The sequence below is a fragment of the Talpa occidentalis genome, unplaced genomic scaffold, assembly GCF_014898055.3.
Source record: "Talpa occidentalis isolate TD23 unplaced genomic scaffold, MPIMG_talOcc4v2.1 talOcc4.15, whole genome shotgun sequence".
NCBI classification, from domain to species: Eukaryota; Metazoa; Chordata; class Mammalia; order Eulipotyphla; family Talpidae; genus Talpa; species Talpa occidentalis.
Window position 1 is genome coordinate 4,195,628 of NW_023601543.1, and position 23,694 is coordinate 4,219,321.

General features: G+C 40.1%; 1 long non-coding RNA gene across 1 annotated transcript in view; it reads left to right on the forward strand.

Moving 5' to 3' along the window:
• Positions 1-17,547, forward strand: part of LOC129145851 (uncharacterized) — a 35,762-nt gene extending 18,215 nt beyond the window's left edge. The window contains exons 3-5 of the long non-coding RNA XR_008551955.1: positions 7,486-7,600; positions 16,174-16,252; positions 17,106-17,547. This is a non-coding gene — a long non-coding RNA (uncharacterized LOC129145851). The remainder of the gene's footprint in view (positions 1-7,485; positions 7,601-16,173; positions 16,253-17,105) is intronic.
• Positions 17,548-23,694: the final 6,147 nt, after the last annotated feature.

Below are 23,694 nucleotides of genomic sequence, written 5' to 3' on the forward strand. Positions count from 1 at the left end.
AGGGAAGACAAACCCTGGCTATTCTTGAGCATATAAAGTCTAGATTGTGTTCCTTTAAAAAAAAATCTGTTGTAATTTTAGTTGGAATTACATTGAATTATGGATCACTGGACCATGAACCAGGCATCCCTTTCCATTTTAAGATTTTCTTTAATATCTTAAGGATTTCAAGGCAACGATGGCAGAGCATTAAATCAAGCCCTCAGTGCTTCTAGGCCGAGGTCTCTGTGTAAGTGCACAAGTCAATACCCAGGAAATCAGCCCTGGCCACATTCCATCTTCTGTATTGTCAGTATTATGAATATTTTACATTCTGTCCAAGAGATACTATCAAAACTTAATAGAACTGGAACTAGAGCTTTAAGTACAGTATTTAAAGTTACCAAGGTAACCGGAGAAAGAACTAAAAATAACAAAGAACAACAATCTTCAGAAGATGATAGAGGACCAGAGGGATCTTATAAATTAAGTGCTTCTTTCACATGAGGGCTATCAGGGTGTCACCAGACACAAATTAAGAAACAGATGTCTAAGCATATCATCCATACTTCCAGAGAGCTAAAAAGGGAAACAGTAAAAATGGATTGCTTTTGACGAGTGGGTTCAGGCTTGGGAAAGGGGAGTCTGTGGCCTTTGTCCTAGGATTTTCTGTACCCCTTAGTGGTTTGTTGCCATTTACATTCATTACTTTGATAAAATAAAAATAAAGACAGGGAAAGCTGCTTTCTGTTATGTGTTGTGATAAGCTAATATGCATGAATTACCATACTTCTGTCCTAGCTGATTGTGGACAGAGTAAAGTTGATTGCTTCTTGAATATGAAAATACGAAGTTTGTAATGATTAATTGGACCCAGATGTTTTCTTATTCTCATGAATTGGATGCTAATAACAATGAAATTCCGTTATATTTTATATTCTTAAAAATGGTTTGAGTTTGAATACATGTTTACCGACTAGAACGGGATTTTATTTTATTGGGCAACCTGTGTTTCCAACTTTTATATTAAAGTGTTACTTTCTATCAGGATGAACTAAGCTTTCCTCCTCAGAGTGATCAGCTATTTCCAGGGTCATTTTCAAGCCAGTTCTGAATTGTAGGCACTAGAGAGTGGTGGTTATGACTGTGGGAGATTCAGATCCTGCTTCAGCTACTTATGAGCTGCCAGGCCTCTGGTATGTGACTTTCCTGGCTGTATAACTCCACTTTCTCCTTTCTAAAATGCAAACAATGATAATACCTGCCACATAGGATTTTGTGACAATTAAGTGTGATAAATATGTCAAACAGCATCTGACACCAAATAATTGTCTAGTTCCTATACATCATAGGAAAATGTACTTTAAACACCTTTATTTTTATCTAAGAAATGGTGACACAAGTCAATAATTTCATGTATTTGAACTTTATGGAAATCAATTCCAAAGAATCATGGTCTGATGACTGCAATGTTGTTTATTTTTTTAACTCCCCTGAAAATCTTACATCCTCCATGTTGAATAACAAAAACAAAACCAAAATCTGCATCAAGTGATTTATGGCTCTAAGTCTACTTAAACTGACATCAGAAATGTCTAGCTATACATGCTTTATTTGATTCTTCACTCTGGAAACAGTATGGCTTTAAACTGATTTTGAAAACTTTTCTTTCTGAGTTATTATAGTGGAGAAATACATACCCCTGAGTTACCATTTGTTTATACTAAACTTAGAATGCATCTGTTTGGGAATCTGACTTGCTAGAATTATAATTATTCAAAAGTGTTTTGCCTTGTATTTTTACCTGAAAATTTGAAATTATGCTTACAATGAACAAATAATTCAAATCCTACCCATTGTTTAATTTTCCTAGTTCTCCCTCCCTCTTCCCTTCCATCCTCCCTTCTCTAAAGGAAAATTCATACATTCAATTTCCAAAAGCAAAGCATCGCATAGAACCTAACTGTAATCTGATTCCCACATAAGCTCATTGTTTACCAACAGTGTTTGAAAATATTTTTCTTTTATAACTGTGGAAATATACCCAGAATACATATGTACAGGCTATGAATAGTCAATTATAACAATTATAAGATAATGTTTGGAAAATTTAAGACATTCAAAATTTAACATATGAGAATTATAAACTACCCTTAACAGATCCTCAACTGTACCATATATTTTAGAGTTCATTTTATTATATATGTCATTTCTGAAAACTGCCTTTTTAAAATTAACTTTTTTTGACACATATCACTTACGCTGAATTACAGATACAAAAAGAACTTACTGAAATATGAGTGAATCCTGGAGGCAAAATCTTTTATAGTTGTTACTTGAATTTTTTGAATGTCCTAGGAATCTTTGCTACTATTGGAGTCTACCCCTGGGAAACTGACAAAGGTAGAATATTCTGGTGATTACTGTCTCATATGGTTATTTTCTTCCAAAATGCCAGTGCAATGAATTATTGAATTAGTCAAGACATTTTTTGTTTAAAGTGACAGAGACTTACATGAGCAAAAGGGGATTGGTTGGCTTACATGATCTAGGGTAGTCAAGGGTAGAGATAATTCCAGGCATTCAAACAACATCATTTTAATTATTTCTCTTTCCATCTCTTTACTTCCTTTAGCGTTGGCTTCATTCTCAAGCAGGCCTGTTGTATTTGGCTGCAGAGACAGCCCCTGGCTTACATTGTCCCTGGTGCTTACAACCTCAGAAGAGGCCTTTTCATAACCAATGTCTGTACCAATCCCTGAAAGAGAGCTGGCTTGACTTTATTTGTGAAATGTGTCCAACTCTGAAGCAACCAGCATACTTAAGAGAATAGGTACATTGATTGACCCGGGCCAAGTACACTCTTCTGAGGTAGGGGAAGCAGATTTGTGTGATGATGCATAATTTCCCCAATGGTACAGTGGAAGAGTCCGTAAAGAAAAGATGTAGGGCACTTAAAAAACTAATGGAATTTGTAGGATCTTCTGTTTGACTTCCATGTTCTGAAATTTCTCAGTGAGATGACTTAGCATTTTCTAGACATGACAATGCCAATATGTCTTTCATTCTACATACTCTTACAATGTGACCTTGACATTCTTCAGGAGTGGTAGAGTCCACATTCCCTCCCCTTGAGCATAGGTGCAATTTTTGAACTACCTCAGTCAATAGAATGTGGGAGAAGCATCACTGAGCATCTTCCAAGAGTAGGTAATGAAAGGAAATTTGATTTCTGCCTGAATCTATCTCTCTCTCTCTCTCTCACACACACACACACACACACACACACACACTCAGAACACTTATTTTGGAATCCAGTTACTACATTGTGAGAAAGCCCAATCCACATATGTGGCTTGACATAATTGACAACCCCAATTAGACACCTTCAGTCAAGAGGCACCACTAACCACTAGACATATTGTTACAGGGCAGGGAGAGGGGCACCCCAGACCCCCCAAACCTGCCTGTTCTAAATAAGTTCTGCCATCCGCTGCATCAACACAAAACATATGAAACTTTAATGAAAAGTAACTTTAATACAATTAGTGAACAATACAGGAAAGGCAAAGAATATAGTTTCTAAATCAAGCACCCAAAGTTACCCATCCCCTCGTGGGTAAAAGTCCACCCAAGCAGGATTGGCCCAGAGCAAGGCCCCAAAGCCTGCCACAGGTCTAAAGCATCTTCCAGTGGGGACCCACAGAAAAGGATCAGAAACAACCAGACAAGTCTGGGAGGAAAAGAGGAAAACCAAAATCAAGACAGAAACTGCCACTGTCACCTCCCCACGGGTCTCTCACCCACATCTGAGTCACCCAGTCCATGACCAAAAGGCAAGCACAGTTTCTTCACATGTCTCTCTACTCCATGTGCCCCCTCCAGGCCTCCTTCTGGCTCCATCCTGCTTCCTTCCTTCCTTAGTCTCCTCTGAAGCTTCTTTTCTCCCTGCTCAGCTCCACCCTCCTTTTGGGTGGGGCAGGAAACCTGGAACCTGCCCCTTTCCTGGGGACCACCCTGTTACAATATGAATGAGCCTTCAGATGATTTCAGTCAAAGTTTGGAGCCTTCCAGCTGAGGCCCAGACATTGTGAGTATAGACAAATAGTCCCCATTATGCCTTGTGTGAATTCCTGTCACAGAAACCTTGAGATAATAAATGGTTATTATTGCTTCGAGCCACTAAATTTGGGGGAAATTTGTTATGCAGCATTAGCAAACTGATACACTTTCCCTGTTTTCTCTCCATTCTCTCTATTGCGCTTCCATTATCTGTGGACTGTTCTCTTGAATAAGTTCTCTAATTTTCTTATCTTTATTTTGTTTCTTCATCTTTTTGCTTCACTTTCTGGGAGATTATTCTCAATTTTATGTTGTAATTCTTCTATTGAATTGAAAGAAAGCTTATTTTTTTTTTGCCATAATGTAATTTTTAGGAGCTCCTTTTTAGTTTTCTAAATGCCCCTTATTTGTAGTATCCTGTTTCATATATGTACTATCTTGTCATATTTCTCTAAGGGTATATATATACCTATATATATACATATATATATATATATATTACAGCTTACTGAGATATAATCCATGATTATGAATTCATGTAATTCACACAACCAAAAAACTCACTCTTTAAAAATATAAAATTCAGTGATTTTTAATATATTCACAGAATTGTGTGGCCACCATCATTTTTTAATTCCAGAACATTCTCATCACTCCCTCAAAGAACCCCATACCCATTGGCAGTTTGTCCCTGTTCCCTTCTTCTCCCAGGCCATGTCAGCCATTAATCTACTTTCTGTCTCTATGAATTTTCACATTATGGGGATTTCATGTAAATGGAATCCCACACTATGTGGACTTTTGTGTCTGGCTCCTATCACCTAGCATTCTATTTTCAAAGTTCATTCATTTTGTAGTATGTACCCATGATTTAGAAGTGTGTTATATGTCTTGTTTGTTTGCTTTGATCTCTGTCTTGTCAGAAGTGTTCCACAGATGTCTGATAATCCTTGGGTATCTATTCACATTTAAGAATGGGGAACCAATGGTCAATTAGAAGCTGTGAGGGTGTGGATAGACCTTATCAACTGAGAGTTTCACTACAGGGTGTTATGGCTGGGCATTTTGGTGGGTGTAGGGTAAGGAAAAATATCAGGCTTTTCTGTCCTCCTGCCATCAGGATAGATGATGGATCCCTGCGGTCCTGAATGCATGCCTGATGGCGGGCAGCGGGAATAGGGTGTGGGCATAGGTAGATGGGATTCACCTGGGCTGAGACTGTGCTTTTAAGGGCAGCGTCACGGGAACGCCAGTAGAAGCCGAAAAAGCAGCCAAGTACGAACAGAAGCCGAGAGAGAAGAGAAGCAGAAACCGAGAGAAGGCCGGAGAGCCCAGAGTGAAGACCTGCTGGGGGCTGGGAGGCCTCCCAGCCCCCCAGTACCCCTGTCTGCCGTGTACCTGGTAATCCAAATAAAACCTGCAATACCACTGAGGACTCTGACTCCTCATTTACCCGGTCTGCTGGATCATAGAAAACCTGCACTGTGGTATTCCTGCCCCTACAGTGGGAATTCTGGTATAGTACTATATTAGTCAGCTGTAACAAAGTACCACAGACAGGGTGGCTTAAAAACAGGAATTCACTGTCCCCCAATTCTGATGGATAGAGTTTCTAAACAACTTATCAGCAAAGTTGTCGTCTCTTCTGAGGCTTCTCTCCTTAGCTTGTGCATAGACATTCCCCCCCCCACCACATCTTCACATCTGCGCGCTAATCTTATCTTCTTATAAGGACATCAATCAAATTGGATCAGGGCACACCCTAATGACCTCATTTTACCTTACTTACCTCTTTAAAACCCTCTCTCCAATTACAGTCACAATCTGACATAAGACTTGAACATGGGAATGGGAGGAGCCACAGATCAACCCACAACATCAGCTTTCTTTCAAACCTCTGCCTGGAAGATATAAATCTGGCTACCATGGTTCTGAGAAATGAGTGAGGAAGAGAGCTGGACATCTTAGTCTTAACTGAATCTGTTTGCTTTCAGTGTAGTATCCCCAGGTCAGAGATCTTCTGTTTTACCTTCTCCAGAAGGAAACCCAGCTCTGACTTTGGCTAGGGAAGGGATATGGAGTTTTAACTGCTTCAAAGGGAACTTTCAAGTGATGGGTTCTTTCATCCTTCCAGGTGTATCTGATTCCACTAATAAGGTTATCATCAGGACTGTGTTGGAGGGAAGTTCCATATTGTAAACCAGATTATTTCTCAGTTTTCCCTAATATCAGTTCAGAATTTGGCTTTCTTGATTCTACATTGTGTTGCTGTTTTCTCTTCTTCCATTATTTTTTCTTGTCAGTTTGTACCTTTTAAAAATCATTTTATTGTTGTTTTGTGGAGTTTTAAAAGGAAGTAAAAGCAAATGTGGGTGCTTAATCCATCATCTTTACTCAGAAATCCCACACATTTATATTTTTAAATGAGCTCATGCTATACAGACTGTTCTATAATCTGCTTTTATCATCAAACAAATTCTAGTGAATATTTATGTTGTTTCTATGTCAATAAATAGAAATCGACATCAGTGGTTCTTAAGCTTGGCTGCACAATGGAATCACTGGGTGGTGGGGGTGGGGGACTTTAGAAAGTACTCATGTCTGAGTCCTGTCCCCAGAAGTCTGAACTGAATGGATATGAAGTTATTGCAGCATTGAGACTATCTCCTGGGGTGATTCAAATATGCAGCAAAGTTTAAAAGCCACTGACCTACACCAGCGCTCATCATGCTAATCAGTATCCCATGGAAAGGATGGACAGCAATGTGTTTAACCAAACCCCTTTTTGGATACATAGGTTTCAAAGTGTTTGATATTATAAACAATGTTGTCATTAACATGTTTGGCCAGAAAACATCCTCCTTATTTCTGATTATTTTTTTGGCTAAATTCATTGAAGTGGAATCACTGTACCAAAGGATATGAATATCTATAAGACTTTTGGGTGCAATTTTCTGAAGTTCCCTCTAAACTGGCAGAGACCCCACCAGTAGAAAGTGAGAGTTTTTGTTCTCCCACACTTAGAAACACTGTAGACCATCGTTAACAAAATAAAAAATATTTAAATGTAGCCAGTTTTACAATTGAAACATAGTATTACATTGCTATTTTATTTTTTAGTATTTTATTGTGATAAAATATATCCAACATGAAATTTATCATTTTTAAGTTTACAATCCAGTGGCATGAAGTATATTCACAACCATCAACCAACTTCCAACGCCAGAAATTTTTCATCTTCATGGTAGCTATTTAATTTTTAATATATTTTATCTGTAAGGTGAAATAATGTTTGTGCTATTGTCCATTTGTATCTCACTTTTGTGTATGAATTGCTTACTCATGAGGAATATCCGTGAGGAATGTTTTTGGCTCAAAGTATCTGAAGCCCTCATTAGCAGTGGCTTAAACTAATAAGGGTTTATTTTTCCTTCACACAAACAGGAGACCGGAAGTAACCAGCTGCTGGTGGTGTTGGTTCAGCCGCTCAGTGATATCATTTGCAAGATGACTGCCCAGCTTCAGCCATCCCATCCTTGTCCAAGGCAGGAGGAGCAAGGTAAGGAATATGTATGGCATTTGAACTCTTAATCAAGGAAGATAAATTTTTCTAGAACTACCCCTCTCCTCCAGTAGATACATGCTTGCAAGATTTGTCATATGACTACTCCTGGATCCAATGGAGCAGGCAAGAGAGAAGAGGAACAGGATGCTTGCTAACTTAGCCAGTCAACAGTGCATGGTCTTTATGTCTCTATTAGAATCTCCCTCTTCTTACCGCGATGTGAAAGGTCTATGTGCATTAACAGTATTAGCCCTTTTTTGTGTGTCACATTTGTCAAATGTATTTCTCCAGCTTCTTCTTTGAAGCTTACCCTTTTTTCAACATATGGAAGATTGCTCTTTAAAATTTTAGATCCACATATCATTGATTTGATGGTTTCTTCTCTTGTGCTTACAAGTCTAGTCCATCCTGAGAAAAGGTGAATATTCTTTTTTACATTGTTTTTGATCTTTCATGGTTTCACTTTAATTACAAAAAAAAAAAATATCCAAAATGGTACGCAATTTGACTTCTCAACTGTGACCGGGGAAGGAGTGATTCTGGGAAGTGGGTGCAAAGAACAAACTTAATCTACCACCACTGAATTGGAGGAAAAACAACCCAGAGGCATCCACTATGCCACAGAGTTTCTGATATTAGAATGTTTAGTGGTGGCATCTGCACAAGGTAGACTCCACGGAGTTGTTTAATAGGCAAGAAATATTTGTGGCCAACACATCTCAAATGCCGACTGTGGAGAAATGAAACAAAGATACTTATTTCAACGCCAGCAAGAAAAGTTATGACTATAGAAATGGATAAACAACAGAAGTTGATTTTGCAACTAGTTGTGCATGAAAAATCTTGTAAGCTTGATGCAGTGTCTGAAGCGCAGAGAGAGGTAGCTGGAACTGCCCTTAGCACAGTGGAAAGGGTAGCTCTTAGGAAGGGTGAAGACAGCAACCTGTTTAGGGGAGTGCTTTCCCATATGCGGCATGTGCCCTACAGTGAGATTAGTGTAGGGCTGCACATTCTTTATGTCCCAAATGAAATCACTATAAGGTGATAGCCAAGTGACAGCCCAATCCTGTGTAATAATAAGACAATATACAAATATACAAGACGTTTTAGGCTTAGAAAAAGATGTCCCCATATGTTTGCATCTAATCCCATCTGTCTGATAAAGATGACAAACTGAAATTGACAATGAACTTTCCAAAATTATTTTTTCTTTGCTCCAAATGGAAACTATAGAATGGCTTAAAGAATAATCTGTGAATCCATGCCCCCTTGCATGAAAAACAGTGACATCAGGGTGTTTTCCAGTTACTGTGAAACTGCAAAATGAAATTTAGAGACAAAAGTTTATTGTATGAAGGAGCAACAGGGAGCAATATTTCCCTATGTTGTCTTGTCTTTTCTGTGTTGGCTAGATTGTTGGGTGCTCCGCTCACTGCTGCTTTGCTCGAAATGAATAGGTCTGATGAATGTTAGCCTTGGAAGTGTTGGAGTTGGATTACTTGTTTACTGACCTTTGGTTATCACTTTTGCACATGATGTCTGTTTTTTAAGACTCAGTTCACGTCAGAGGTGCTTATTCCTGAAGGGAAGGTTAAAAAAACTGCACAAAAACATCCATTTAACTAATTATTCTGCCTCAGCTGGACTTTTGTGATGCTTGCGATTTTCTCCAGTTGCATTGTGCTTCTTCTCCTGTTTTAACCACATGCTTTCCTAGCTGATGGACTGGCTACTTCAACTTTAGTTCAAAAAATAGCATGGATTGACAGCTCTGTTTCCAACTCTCAACTTGGACTAATAAGTACTCATGTTTGCACTTAGCTTTTCTTAGTACAACAGTCCTTGGAAGAGTTGGGTTAATTTGACATCATTCTATGTACCCATCTTAACTGCATTTGGTTCTCCCACAGGATCCTATTAGTGACTAATGTCACAGGCTTTGCATAATCTGTTTCTTTCTGCTTTTGTCCTAATAGTTCTTTTGATCTCAGCTAGATCCAAACAACAACTGGCTTAAGGTGCCTTATTCCTTTTTCTTTAACAGGTTATTTTCCATATTTTCAGCATGAAAGAGAGGGCTAAGAAACTTTAATAATGAACACAAATAGAGAAAATTGCGGTTTATGATTCACAAGGGTATTAGCAACAGGTGTCTTTTTCTCTGGTAGCTACCAAACTTTTCAGCAACTTCAGGTGCTGCCGTGTTCATTTGTGGGTGTCTCGGCTGTCTTACTGATCCCTGCAGAGCACATGGTACGGATCTTAGCTTCACAACACACTGTCAGTTGTGGGGCTTTGCACTTGCTAGCTCTAATCGCACTTTCTCCACCGCAGCGCCTCGGCCCTGTCCGCCCCTATTTCCCATGCTCAGTGAGTCGGCGAAGCACCCATTCATCAGCCCTCCACCTCCATCTGCCTTTCACTGATTGGGCACTTTGGAGTAGATGGAGCTTCTGTTTCCTGATGCTCAACACTGCTTCTAGGTTCCATTTGTGTCTTTGGCTTCTAAAATGCAGTGTTTAGCCTGGAATGAGCCTCCACTTCTACCAAGGGGAAGCAGTGCCTTCCTTTTCTGGAGAGTTGCTCACTGTGTGTTGTACTAACATTAAAACTTCCACTGAGGGGCTAGCAGTAGCCTGACAGATCTCCTGTGAGCTGGTAAGGGAGTCAGAGAGTTGATTAGAAGAGAGTTTGGGGCTCTTTAACATCCGCATCTGTATTCATAACTTCCTTTGAGAACATGAAATCGAACTGTTGCTGTGGTTTTAATTCATTTTGTGTCAGCCTTGGGAAAGACAACAGTATGCTTCATGGTGACGGGCGCTTCCAGAGGATGGGCACTTCCAGCCTTCTTGGGTAGCTGTTCTTCTCAATGGCGCCGTTGTCTTCATGCTCAGGTGGCAGCAGTCCTGCACTCCAGGGAAAGGGAAGGTAAGAGGGAGGGAGGTGGAAGCTTGAGATACAGATCCACGCTCTGGCCCAAGACTTCCTAGGGTTGTTCCTAAAAGCTCTCGTGAAAGGAGACAGTGGATAAATGCTGAAGAATACCATGTGATTACAATTCAGTGGAAAAAAAAAAAAAACATGCAAAACACAGGGAAAAAATAAACCGAAATGTTAACAGTTGCTATCTCGTGGGTGGGAATAGAGTTGACTGGCTTTAGTCTCATCTTTTCTGCATTTTTCCATATTTTCTATGCTGATTATGCGTTATTTTATAATAAAGCAATAAATTTATAAATTAAAAATGTGAAGACAAAACTTCCATCTGCCAAGAGAACTCTGCTTGTATGCCATAGTATAAATGCATCATACCATGAAATGTCATTACTACATATTTTTTTCCGGTTGCCAGGAGTAAATAACAACATCAAATCTTGGCTTTATTCAGCATCTTTGGAAGAGCTCACATTTAAAACAAAGAAGCAAAAAGCACATCATTGACTAAAACTCTAAAACCAACTGTGTTTCTTAAGCAATTTTTAAAATCCAGTAGCAGATACACTGAATGTTAAGCATCCTTCAGATGCACTGCTTGAGGCAAAAACTTTTATCTCCGTATATAATTGATGAATCGAGATATAATCCCCACATATTATACCTCACCCATCTAAAGGGTACGATTCCGACTTTTCCATGAATTCACAGAGTTGCAGAACCATTTCCACGATCAATTTTAGAACATTTGCATCATCCCCCAAAGAAACCCCGGATCGCTAAGCCATCCCTCCCCATTCCCTCCCCAAACCCCAGCTTCTGGTAACCTCACATCTACTTTTTGTTTCTACATATTTGCCTCTTGACACTTCTAAGTGAACTAGTGCAACATGTGCTGTTTTGTGCCTGGCGCCTTTCCCTTCACGTGATGTTTTTGAGGTTCCCCTGTGTTGGAGCATGCTCGGTCAGCACCCCTTTCTTGTTTTGTTTAGCCCCTCCCCCATAAGTTAACTATAGTCCCAGCATATGGCCCAGAAATGCTACTGCCAGGTATAAACCCAAGAGGAATGACAACAAATATCCACGCAGGAACTTGTCCGTGAGTGCTCTTGTAACAGTATTCACCGGAGACATGTCCATTCAAATACTTCGGCATTTTTGTTTGGGTATCCTTCTTATTGTTGAATTACTGAGCAATGGAAAGGGCCTGGAGCCTGACAGTCCTGGATTTGAACCCAAGCTTTGAACTATGTGAGTGAAGGTGTTTAGTTTTCTATGAGTGAAGTGAAAACCATTTTCACTGTTTCCTGTAGAGCTCTGTAAAGAATAGTGTGTACTCTGTAAGGGATGGGGTGTTGTCTGTGAGGGAACAGGGTATTCTCTACGCAGGGGTGGAGTAGTCTCTGTGAGGGAATGGGGTATTCCCTGTGACTGCATTTTTCACACAGCTGAAGTTTATCTCTCCCTTTGCTTGCCAAAAGTTGGAAAATTTTTAAGGTGCCTTATGTACTTTCTGTGCTTTGTTCAGTACAGAGCACTAGGCCTGATTGAACCCTTTCTTTATGACTTCTTGGAATGTGCTGGATTGTATTGTATTGGTAGCCCCGTCAGGGCACTGAGGGGCCATTCATGTGTGGAGGGTTGTTTGCTCAGGCTCTTGTGGCCCTTCTGGTGACTTCTTTCCTCTTTGGGGGGGGGGGTTTCATTTTTCAGTGAACCTATTCCTCACAGTGTTCTTCTTCCACCCACTCATTGTTTCTCATTTGACTGTAATTTTAGAAAGCATGGAAGGTTACCAGGGGAAACCAGATAAGGAAACTGGTTAAATATCACACATAATTCAAAAATACTGGTTTCTAGTTCATGCCCTTTGTTAGAGCTGCTCCATTAAAGGCTCAGTACATTTTCATTGACTTTAAGCTATAATTGTTAAGGGTGCTGGAAGTTATATTACTAGGCAAGTGGAATGTTCTACTCATTCCACACTGAATAAGGGCTTTTGCTTTGTTGTCAGTATCCTTTCAGGTAAATAGGTGAAATTTCAAAATTAAAACCAAGTTTTAAGTAACTTTTAGTGAAAAACATCAACCTAAGAGATCTCCAAACCTTACATCATATGGGATAGTTTTTCTAATGTACTCATGTAGTGAACCTTTAATTATCCAGTAGTTAAACATCTGTATTTGGGTTTGCTATAGAAGATAGCACCTTCAAAGTACCCCATTTAGGCTCTTAGACCAACTGATAACACTGTTGTAAATTAACACTTATTCCAGACAACTTTATATATTAATTCTTTACATGTAACCTGCATTCTAAAGGAAGAACTGAAAAAGATCAGCCTAGTTCCACGGCAGGGTGGGGGCCCTGTCTGCCATGGAAGGGTTAATTGTATTGGCCGGGTCCGCTAAGTGTGCGGGGGAGCTGTGGGGATGGATGGCCTGCAGGTGCCTGGCTGTGTCAGATATTACTGTACTGTTTATCTGTTCAAAATATTTTGTGAGGATTATAGGATTATGTTTTTGGTCATGAGGAGCCAGCTTGAAATTTTCTGACAGGTTTAGTAGATGTGTGGCTTAATAAACAAGCCAATGGAATGCAAGGGAACTCACCTGGGATCATGCCAAAGCTGCAGAACCAGGTGTCACATCCCTTAAGGGAGATGTGACCTGTAGGGTTAATTGCTGGCACCAGTTTGCCTGGAGTGAGCTCAGCTGCAGTCAGGAGGTGGCTGAAAGCAGGACCTGCTGGGGTGGGCTGGTTGGAGGGAGCAGAGTCTGTTGGGAGTATGTTCTCAAAGGGAAGGGCAGCTGGGAACCTGTTTTACCAGAAAGCCATGCTCCACCATCGCTGCCACATCTTGTTCAGGCTCCTGGCTCTGTCTGTCCTGCTTGATCCCCATGGACTTCATTCTTCATGCTCTACCACACCAGGAAGCATTAAGATGGCAGGCTAGGGCTTGGTCCTGGCCTTTTGTTTCTTTGCTCTTCTTTTTTCTTTGGGCAGCACGTGTCATCCCAATGGTGGATATTTCATTAGTACTTGCTAGTGGGGTTCCCACATTTCCACTGCATTTCCCAGGGTCTCTGATTCTGATGCAAAATCATGTGCTTTATCGACCAGCGCTACTGCTGCTCTTGCAGCTGAAGTGGCCTGCATCATATAGTCTCTTGGCCGCTGCACCTGTGTGCTTGTGCTGCCTGTGGGGTTCAAGTTTCCCTGTGTTCTCATCTTTTGTCTGTTATCAATCATCAATGCTGCTGTCAACCCAAAGGTGGGCTGTAGGTCTGCTAAACCTCCTGAGAAACTCCACAGGAACTTAGCTTCACTGTGAGCACTGCTTTCTGGCCTGAGTGCCAGCCTGTCACCTGTGCAGCCCTGCTCGGGGGCCACTGGCCAGCCTGTCTCGCTCTCACTCCGGACCCCCCAGTTTGGCCAACTGCTGACTTCAGCAGTCTGTTTCCCACCACAATTCGGCTCTGTTTGTTGGACTCCACTTTTCATCTTCGCTGTGGCTTTCACCAGGAAGGGCTAGCAGCTTCTGGGCTGGATGCCACGGGAAAGACTCTTCCCTCAGGAGCAGCAGTTTTGCTGCTTCTCATGTTCAAACGGTCCTGCTCTAAATCTTCCTTCTCTTCGCTGCCATGGCACACAGATTTCATGAAGGCCTCCTTTTCTGTCTACAACCTATAACCAAAATTATGCAGAATACACATACCACAAGAGGTAAGATTTCTAAAGGATAGCCAGATAATTATGACGGCTGCATGGGGCTGCGGGGGAGGCTAATGGAGAGCAAAGAGGAATTTCCAAGGGTTTCTGGTAATCCTGACCTAGGAGAAGTTATGCTGAAATGTACACATGGAAAATATCACCCAGAAACTAAAATGCAGTTGTAAGATCTAGTGAATCTAATGCAGTGGTTCTCACAAAAGATGATGTGTTCAATAAAATGTTTCCCCATACCGTGAACTTTTTGTAATGTGTATACTGGAAATTTTACTTTTTTCTTCTCCAATGTGAGTTATTAGTCTACAAATCAGTGTCAATATTCACTGAGCATAAAGTGGTAGCTGAAGGTGGGGAAGTGTTAAACACAGAGGAACCTCACGTTACCAAAAATGTGTGTTCCTGAAAAGCTTTGTGTAGATACAGTTTTGGAAAATCCGGTCACATCTTAAGGTCACCGAGGGAGCAGGCTACTTAAAGGGACCCTGCATTCACTGAACTTTGTTTTGTAATGTGAATGATCTCCTCCTAAAATATCTACTTTTGAATTGCTGCAGGGGGTCCCCTACATTTTTTTTAAATTTTGTTTAAGATTTATTTATTATTTATTTATACAAGCACTGGGTACAGTCAGAAGCGAGGGAGGGTGAGAGAATTCACCAGAGCCAGAGCGGGGAGCAGAGCAGGCAGAAGGACCGAAGTACACTGCTGAGGGGAGCAGCGGGTGGCAGGAAAGGTCTGCGCGCCATGTGGGACCCTCGTCTGGCGGCCGGGGATCGAACCGGCGCTGCAGAGGCTGCGGGCGGGCAGCTTCGCAGCCCAGCGCTTAACCGCTGCACCACCGGGGAGGCCCTCCCCTACATTTTTCCTCTACCTCGAATTTATAGAAGGTTGAAACAACAGAATTACAGTTTTAATTATTTGTTGATTGATCCAGAAGCAGACATGCTCATGAATGCTTGAACAAACCCATGTGGGGCCTGGAACAGCCATTCAGTTGAACCCATCAAAGCAGAGCCTGATGTGCCACTTTCTAGTTACTCAACTTTCTAAAGAGCCTCAGGTTACTTTTCACTGCTCCCCAAATTCTTTTCCTTTAGGATCTGACCTTGACTTCTTGCTGCAAATTCTTTGCTGAAAGCTTTTCAATGAGTAAAAAGGTTCTGGACAGCATTGCAGCAGGGCTGTTGAAACACACACATAGGCACATGTACACATACTCACACATGTACACACACACAACACCCCCCACATCCTTGGCCAAAATTTCATCACTTCTTTGGCTAGAGGAGTGTGGTAGCAGGGCCTCTTAGAAATGGGGGCAAGGATAACTTAATTTTTCATTCATTCATTTTTACAAACATTTGTCAGACATGTGTTAAGAGTCAGGCTCTGCAGTTATTGAACGTTTCCCACCTCCGTAGGGAGAACAACAGAATACAGGCAACTGAACTCTAAGTTGAAGGGAGATTAAAAAGCACGGACCCGAAGCATTACCCACCTCCCCACAATGCTGGGTCAGTGGCCAGTGCTGAATGATCACCAGCACAGCTCACAGACCGTTAAGCTTGAAAAGAACTTTCAAAATCTTCAGCAAAATCTTCCATTGTACAGAGCAGCAAACTGAAGCACAGAAAAGAGAAATGCTTGGGTTGATGTCACAAGGTGAGAAAGTGATAGAGCCGGAGCAAAAACTCCTAGCAGTCCCACTTCGTAGGGGATTCAGAGCATGCTTTAACCTTTACCCAGTACTTCCAACCAGGCTTGGTTTTTAGTAAGCACAATATGAGTACAGCTAAATCAGAATGATGAGGATGAGGACAATAGCGGCAACGATACATGGTCCTGCACCTCAAGCAGATCTGATCTTTACCTGCATGATTTTTTTTGCATGACTTCAGAGATTTGGGAAGCCTTCCGGAAATCAGCGAAGGCGCTCGCTGCATCTTGGTGAAATAGAACCTGTGTGATGGGAGAGAGGTAAGAGAAGTGATGTTGGGAGTGGAATCTGGAAGCTCTTCTAGGGCCGCTCAGTGTCATGGACGCTTCACAGTTCTTCATGTATTTGACCCCCGGACAACATCTGACTGTTCTCATTATCCCATCCTACCTAAACAATGGTTTCTGTAACTCCACATTCTTTATCTTTTTCCCTCCTGTCTCTAGCTGCTCTCTCCCGCTTTGTCTCTCCTCCTCACCCTCACTTTCCTCACCTCGCTTCCTCTCTTGGAAAATTTCAAATGTACACGAAACAGAAGAGTGTAGCTCCTCACTAGGAGGTTACGCCACCAGATCAGTGTACACTGACGCATATTTGCTTTGTGTTGGTTTAGATTTGTATGTTTTTTAATTTAATTTTGTCTTATAATTATGTAAAAAGTTTCTATAGTTCCAAAATCAAATCTATAAATCAAGGCATATTCCAAGAAGTGTAGCTTCTGGCCTTGCCCAACTACTTTGTTCCCTCTTCCTCTCTGTAGGTAATCTTTAACTCTTAGTTAATGGTTCATCCTTGCATTTAAAAGACACATTGTGTATTATTCAGGTTTTACCCTCATCTTTGCACCCCAGTGTTCATGTTTCCCTGCCTTCCTCCACACACACAAGTCTATTGAAATTGAGTCATATTGAATTATTAGAAGCTGCTCTCCATGCGTGCATATGTATATGTCCCTCTCCTACTGGATTTCTAGCCTGTAGTCCCATCTTTACACCTACGTTCATATCCGCCTCCCTGCCCCCCATCCTGCACTTCGACCTACTGAGTTATCTGAAGGACTTGGGTAAGCTGTGCTGCCTATGGTCTCTGCAGGTTCATGCTGTTCTTTCACAGAATCTCCACTGAGAAGAGTTCCTGCGAGGAGAGGAAAAGCTGTAAGGAACCAGAGACTGCCAGCCACTTAGGGGCAAGCATAATCTAGACCCTCTGAGGTATTCTGACCCTCAGAGTAAGTGGGGGGATGAGGATAACACAAACTCTAGAACAGGGTACCCCAGGCAGACAGAGAACTTGGGGGTTGTGGGCAGACTTGAAGGTCTTCCGAGTTTATAAAAGGGTCTTTATATGTGTAGAGTTCAGCATTTTTCCATAAGCATATATCACCTCAGCCAAATGGGAAGTCTTCCCCAGCCTAATGTGATTTTGCCCTGTTCTCTGTGAATGAGGGACTAGGGACACATTGAATGAAAAACAGATCTCTAGTCGAGGATCTAGGAGCAATGAAGGAAGCACACTTAAAATTTATATTTTAAGTATTAAAACATAAATCATTAAATTGTGGTCAATGAAAGAAATTAATACCACTTAACATATAGGGGATGCATTCTGCTTGTTTCAAAGTTAAATAGATGAACATGTTATAAGAAAGTGATTTTTTCTGACATTTTGAGAGCAGGGTTTGTTTTGTTCACTGAGATAGTCTATGCATCACAAAAACTCTGGGTGGAGTAGGTACTCAGCAAATGTTTATTAAAGGAAGGAGAAGACAAGTTGTATGCTTTTATGTGTGAAAGGCTCCTTGCAATTCCTGATAAAGGCCTTCAGAAAGATCATCTCTTCAAATTCTTGATGGTCACCATTGGTGAAATATATAAATAAAAAATCATCATTTATATTTCAGATAAAGCCAAACTTAAAAACTAACCCTTGAAAACTGACTATGAACTGAGGCTGTGGGGTGGCAGGGGCGTGTAGGAGTGGTGATGAGGTGAGAAAAAGTCAAGAGAGGCACAATTTACTATGGTGGTGGACTGGGGTCCTTTGGCGGTGGGTGCACAATGGTAATATCTAAAAAATTCAACAGCTCTTTTATTTCATTGACAAATGTAATATTAAATTTTTGGCAATATATAAGTGCATTTTTGTATCCAATCAAATTTTTTCCTATCAAGTTTTATTCAAAATGATATATAAGAGCTGTGCATGCCCAGTGCAATCAGCATGCAGCTAGCTTGGACCCACTAAAAGATCATGGAGGTCAGAAATTGGGGCCAATATGTGGAGATGTGCCCAGAAACCTCTGCCGCTCTGCTCCTAGCCCCTGCTCCCCAGAGGACAGGAATGCAAGTAAGAATGCACGTCATTTTATAGTCGCCCACTCCTGCGCGACAGTTGGAACACTAGGCTGTAAGAGATGCTGCTTGGGCTACAATGAGGATTATACCCAGCTGTGGCCCTTGCTACAGGGCTGAGTTCCCTACATCATGATCCCATCCCTGCCAAAGATTGTCTGCTACCATTTACTAACATGCCAACGTTCCGGGGTACTACTGGCCAACAGAAATATAATACGAGCCACATACATAGTGCTAGTCACTGCAACAAAGTACCAAGAAACGAGTGAAATTAATGTTAATGTTATGTTTTAGGTAAAGCAATATGCTTGAAATGTATTAGCATGTAGTCAATATAAAATTATTGATGAGCTCTTTGACATTCCTTTTTCACCTTAAGTACTTTAAATCTGGTGTATTTTTTCCCTTTAAATACTTGCAATATTTTATACATTTCAATTCAGATGCTAAAATTTTAGTGATTAAAGTGAAATGTAGTACAATCAAAATCATGAAAATTTAAGTCTTTGGATTTAAATTTATTAAAATCAAATACAGTGAAATTAAAAAAAAATTCCGTTTCTAAGTTTCACTAGCCACAGCACAAGAGCTCAGTAGCTGCATGTGGCTATTCTGTGGACAGGACGGATCTAGAACATTTCTGTCATGTTGTACAGTGAGATCCCCAGCAGTATGGAACCTCTAGCTGAAAATTAGGTATAGATGCCACTTGGGAATGTGCTAAATTATGAAGTGTTTTTCAGTTATTAACATAATTGCCTTAACCAGTGAGTTGACAAATATTCTCCTTAAAATAAATTTTTCAGACTGAAGTTTTCAGGCTTTAAATGCTGACTTTCATCTTTTACAATTCACTTTTGGAAAATCTCCAAAACTGTAAGTTATCTAAAAGATTCAAACTGTAGTAGTTGAGTTGTACCACAAGAGGACCTGCAAAGACAAGTTGAGCTCCAATTTCAGCCGTGCTTACGTTACCAGCTGAAGTGTAGTTAGGAAAACATCTGACCATCAACATTAATATTATCATACTTGCCTTCATAAATCCCCAAAAAAGTAATACATTTTGATATAATTTTAAAATAGTATGAGGGCCATGAATGGTATGTGAGTCCAGCAAAAGTCATATTTGGGTAAGAATCAGGAGGCAGCACATTGTTAAAAATATGAGTGTGAAGGCTTGCCGGCTGGTGTCACGTTCTGGCTTGGCCTCACACCAGCTTCATGACCTCAGGCAAGCCACTTCATCCTACAATAGAACTAATCCTAGTACCTGCATCCTATAATTTGTTGAGGATTTAATAAGATCACATATAAAGTGCTTATAGTATGTAGAGTAAGTACTCAAAAATGCTAGTTATTTTCATGATTATTAGTTTTTACTGACTCTTAATCCTCTCAGTGTTTAGAACCTGTCTTTAGTAGAGAAGGGACATTGCTGTATGCTACCATACTTTGCAATGCGAGTTCTGCATAAATAGTGACAGAAGGGTCCACATACAGGAGTGTATCAAGGCAGGAAGTTACAGCTCACACTTGCTCTTAGATTTGGATTGGAATAAAGTTCCTTGACTCCTTCCGGATACCTGTTTTTGTCCTATGACCAAATTTCCTGGCTACTAACTATAGAGTTTGTATTCTCGTTTCTGTAAGAGTTGTATGTACCTTTTTGAAGTCTGATGCTTGGCACCATTTTTTTCTGCTGTGAACTGGACCTGACCCCTTGGCTTTTTCTCAGCCTGTTTCAGATAAACAACTTTCACAATCTGACTTGGCATCTTCCTAGAGCATCTTACCTCTTTCAGCGATGTTCCTGCCCTCTTCATCTACGAGTAAGAATTTGCTGTGAGAGAGCAAAAGAGCTCTGAGGACAGGATGCTCCTTAAGTTTACTTTAACTTCTTTGGAAGGACATTTATTTAATTTAATAATATGTGCCTTCCAAACCGATCATGTGTAGATTTTAATCTTGGAGTCTAGCCTTGGCCCTCCACGAGACGGCTTTGTGACAATGGGGAGGTTATTTAAACTCACAGGGATAATAATAGGTGTCTCCCCTATAACTACAATTATAAATATGAGATATTGCTATAGAGGAAATAATAATGAGCATGTGCTTTTTAAAAAGTTTTGTGGTGACTGCTTTGACATTATAAAGATGTGTATGTTCATAATGAATGAAACATTGACCCATTTATCCATTTTCAGTGGTAAATAGCAGCCAGTAGAAACCATTGTCCAGAGTCTAGTTCTTAGACAATAGGACTTTTCCTTACATTGGGAAGATTTGCAGTAAAATTATAGTAATTAATATAGTGAATTATTATTGTAAATACAGACAAGTAGGCTAATAGAATTTTAAAGAGCCCAGAGCAGACCTATGCACATGGGGAAGCTTGATATGTGATTGAATTGGCATTGCATATTGGTGAAGGAAAAAATGCAGTATTCTACATGTCTTGCTAACATAATTTGTTATCCATATGGAAAAAAAAAGATTTAGACCGCTACCTTATACCATACAAATATCACTACAAGATTCTTCAAGAGCTTAAATGTGCAAGGCCTAACTTAAAAATTTTTAGATATAGTGTAGAAAAATTATATTTATAAATTTGGAATAAGGACAGGTTTATAAAAGACAAAAATTGTAGGGTAAGACATTAAAGTAATTTGAATAGGTCAACTAGTCAACAAGTTGTTTTCAAAAATAGAACTTATCCCTCACTAATCTGCAAACCTAAACATATTACAGTCCTATAAAATATCATAATTCCAGTGATGTAAAGAGAAAGGTATTAAATGATGACTGGATAAGACTGTCAGAAGGATTCAGTGGATGGCTTCTGGTTTAGTGACATCAGTTTTGCTGACATGTTAGATCTCAACACTTTCTGAACTTGAAAATTATCTTTTTAAAACATTGCCCTATTTTTTAAATTTTATATATTTTTTACATCATTTTTCATTTTTGCACAATGTATGCATTTTCATCTTGGTTATAGTTCCCATACAGTTCCCACCACTCTTGTTTTGATCCTGCTCCCTTCTCCCTGCCCCCATAGTGTGTCTATGGTTTATAGTTACTTGTTGATTTTGATTTTTACTTGATTATAATTATTCTTTTTCCTGGTCCCTTATTTAGGTTTTCTAAATTCCTGCTATGAGTGAGACCATCTGGTATTTTTCTTTATATTTCTGGCTTATTTCACTGAGCATGATCCCTTCCAGCGCCATCCATGTTGCTGCAAATTGCATGAGTTTATCTTTTTTGATTGCTGAGTAATATTCCATTGTGTATATGGACCACATCTTCTTGATCCAGTCCTCTATTTTTGGGCATTTGGGTTGTTTCCATAGCTTAGCTATTGTAAATAGTGCTGCTATAAACATAGGGGTGCAGGTGCCCTTTGGAATTGATGTTTCTGTGTCCTTTGGGTAAATACCTAGGAGTGGAATTGCTGGACCATATGGAAGCTCTATGTTTAGTAGGTCCAGAAATCTCCACACAGCTCTCCATAGTGGTTGGATCAGTTTGCACTCCTACCAGCAGTGCAGGAGAGTTCCTTTTTCTCCACATCCTCGCCAACATTTGTTGTTGCTAGTTTTTTTAATATGTGCCATTCTCTCTGGTGTAAGATGGTATCTCATTGTAGTTTTGATTTGCATTTCCCTGATTACAAGTGATGTTGAACATTTCTTTATATGCCTGTTGGCCATTTGCATTTCCTCTTTGGAGAAATTTCTTTTTAGCTCTTCTGTCTAGTTTTTGACTGGGTTGTTTACTTTGTTTTTGTTGAGTTTTGTTAGCTCTTTGTAGATTTTTGTGATCAGTCCTTTATCATTAGTGTTGTGTGCAAAAATTTTCTCCCAGTCTGTGGGGTGTCTCTTTGTTTTGGTTATTGTCTCTTTTGCTGCACAGAAGCTCTTTAATTTGATGTAGTCCCAGCTGTTTATCTTTGCCTTCACTATCACTGCTTTGGGTGATATGTCTTTAAAGATGTTACTGAGGTGTATGTCATGTAATATTTCGCCTGTATTTCCTTCTATATATTTTATGGTTTCGGGTCTTATGTCTAGTTCTTTAATCCATTTTGAGTTGGTTTTTGTGCATGGTGTGAGGTAGTAGTCAAGCTTCATTCTTTTGCATGTAGTGACCCAGTTTTCCCAGCACCATTTTTTGAACAAACTCTCTTTGCTCCATTGCATATTCTTTGCTCCTTTGTCAAAGATTAGTTGACTGTAAATCCGTGGATTTATTTCTGGATTTTCTATTCAGTTCCATTGGTCCATGTGTCTGTTCTTGTTCCAATACCATGCAGTTTTGATTACTATGGCTTTGTAGTATAGCTTGAAGTCTGGGAGTGTGATACCTCCATTCCCTTCTTTTTTATTGCCCTATTCTTGACTTTATTTAATAAATAATTGCAGGGCACTATTATATATTCATAGCACTATTTGTTTATTACTTTGTTTATATCAAAATATAACCCTGGTCTTTAAGAAACTTTTGGGAGCAATTTATTTGGAGAGGTAAACACATGAAAATAATATGAAAGTTAATTGCAGTGTTTTACTGCTAAAACAACTTCCCCAAAGGAAAAAAAAAGTTCTGATTTATAACTTTTGATGATGCCATGGGATAAATTCTCCCACCGCAACTATTTGCAAGCTACCAAAGGCTTAACAATAAACCACTGTGTACCATTGTCTTGCAAGGCAGGCTAAAGAGTTAGTAGAGAGCACTGGAAAGTCATGATGAAATTACTGTTTAAGAAAAATATCCAGCAAGGTGCACAGGATGGATGGGATGAAGCAGGTTCTTACTCCCTTTTTTCTTATTTTTCCTCTTCCTTCTTGGTTTTCTAAACCCACAGAACCTCCTAGGTTTATCACACAGTGTGTAATCTTCACAAAACACCCCCAACTTCCTGGACCTCTAGGGAATTACTCCTTCTCCCAAATTCCTTTAGCCCCTGACTTGTATTTTGTTTGGTTGTTGTTGTATGATTAACCCGTTACATTATTCAGTTAGTATCTCTTACTGGATATGTTCTACCTTTTATTTTTTAAGAGATTTATTTATTTATGCATACAAGAGCTGGGGTACAGGCCAGAGGTGTGGGGGATGAGAGGATTCACCAGAGACAGAGTGGGGAACAGAACGGGCAGATTGACTGAAATACACTGCTGAGGGGAGCAGCAGGGAGACAGGAGAGGTCTGCTGCGCCATGTGGGTCAGCTCCCTGGCTGGGGATCGAACTCATGCTGACTGTGGATAGATTCATAGGTTGCGTCTTAAACCCTTGTGCCACCAGGGAAGCCCCTGTTCTATCTTTTAGAAGAGACTAT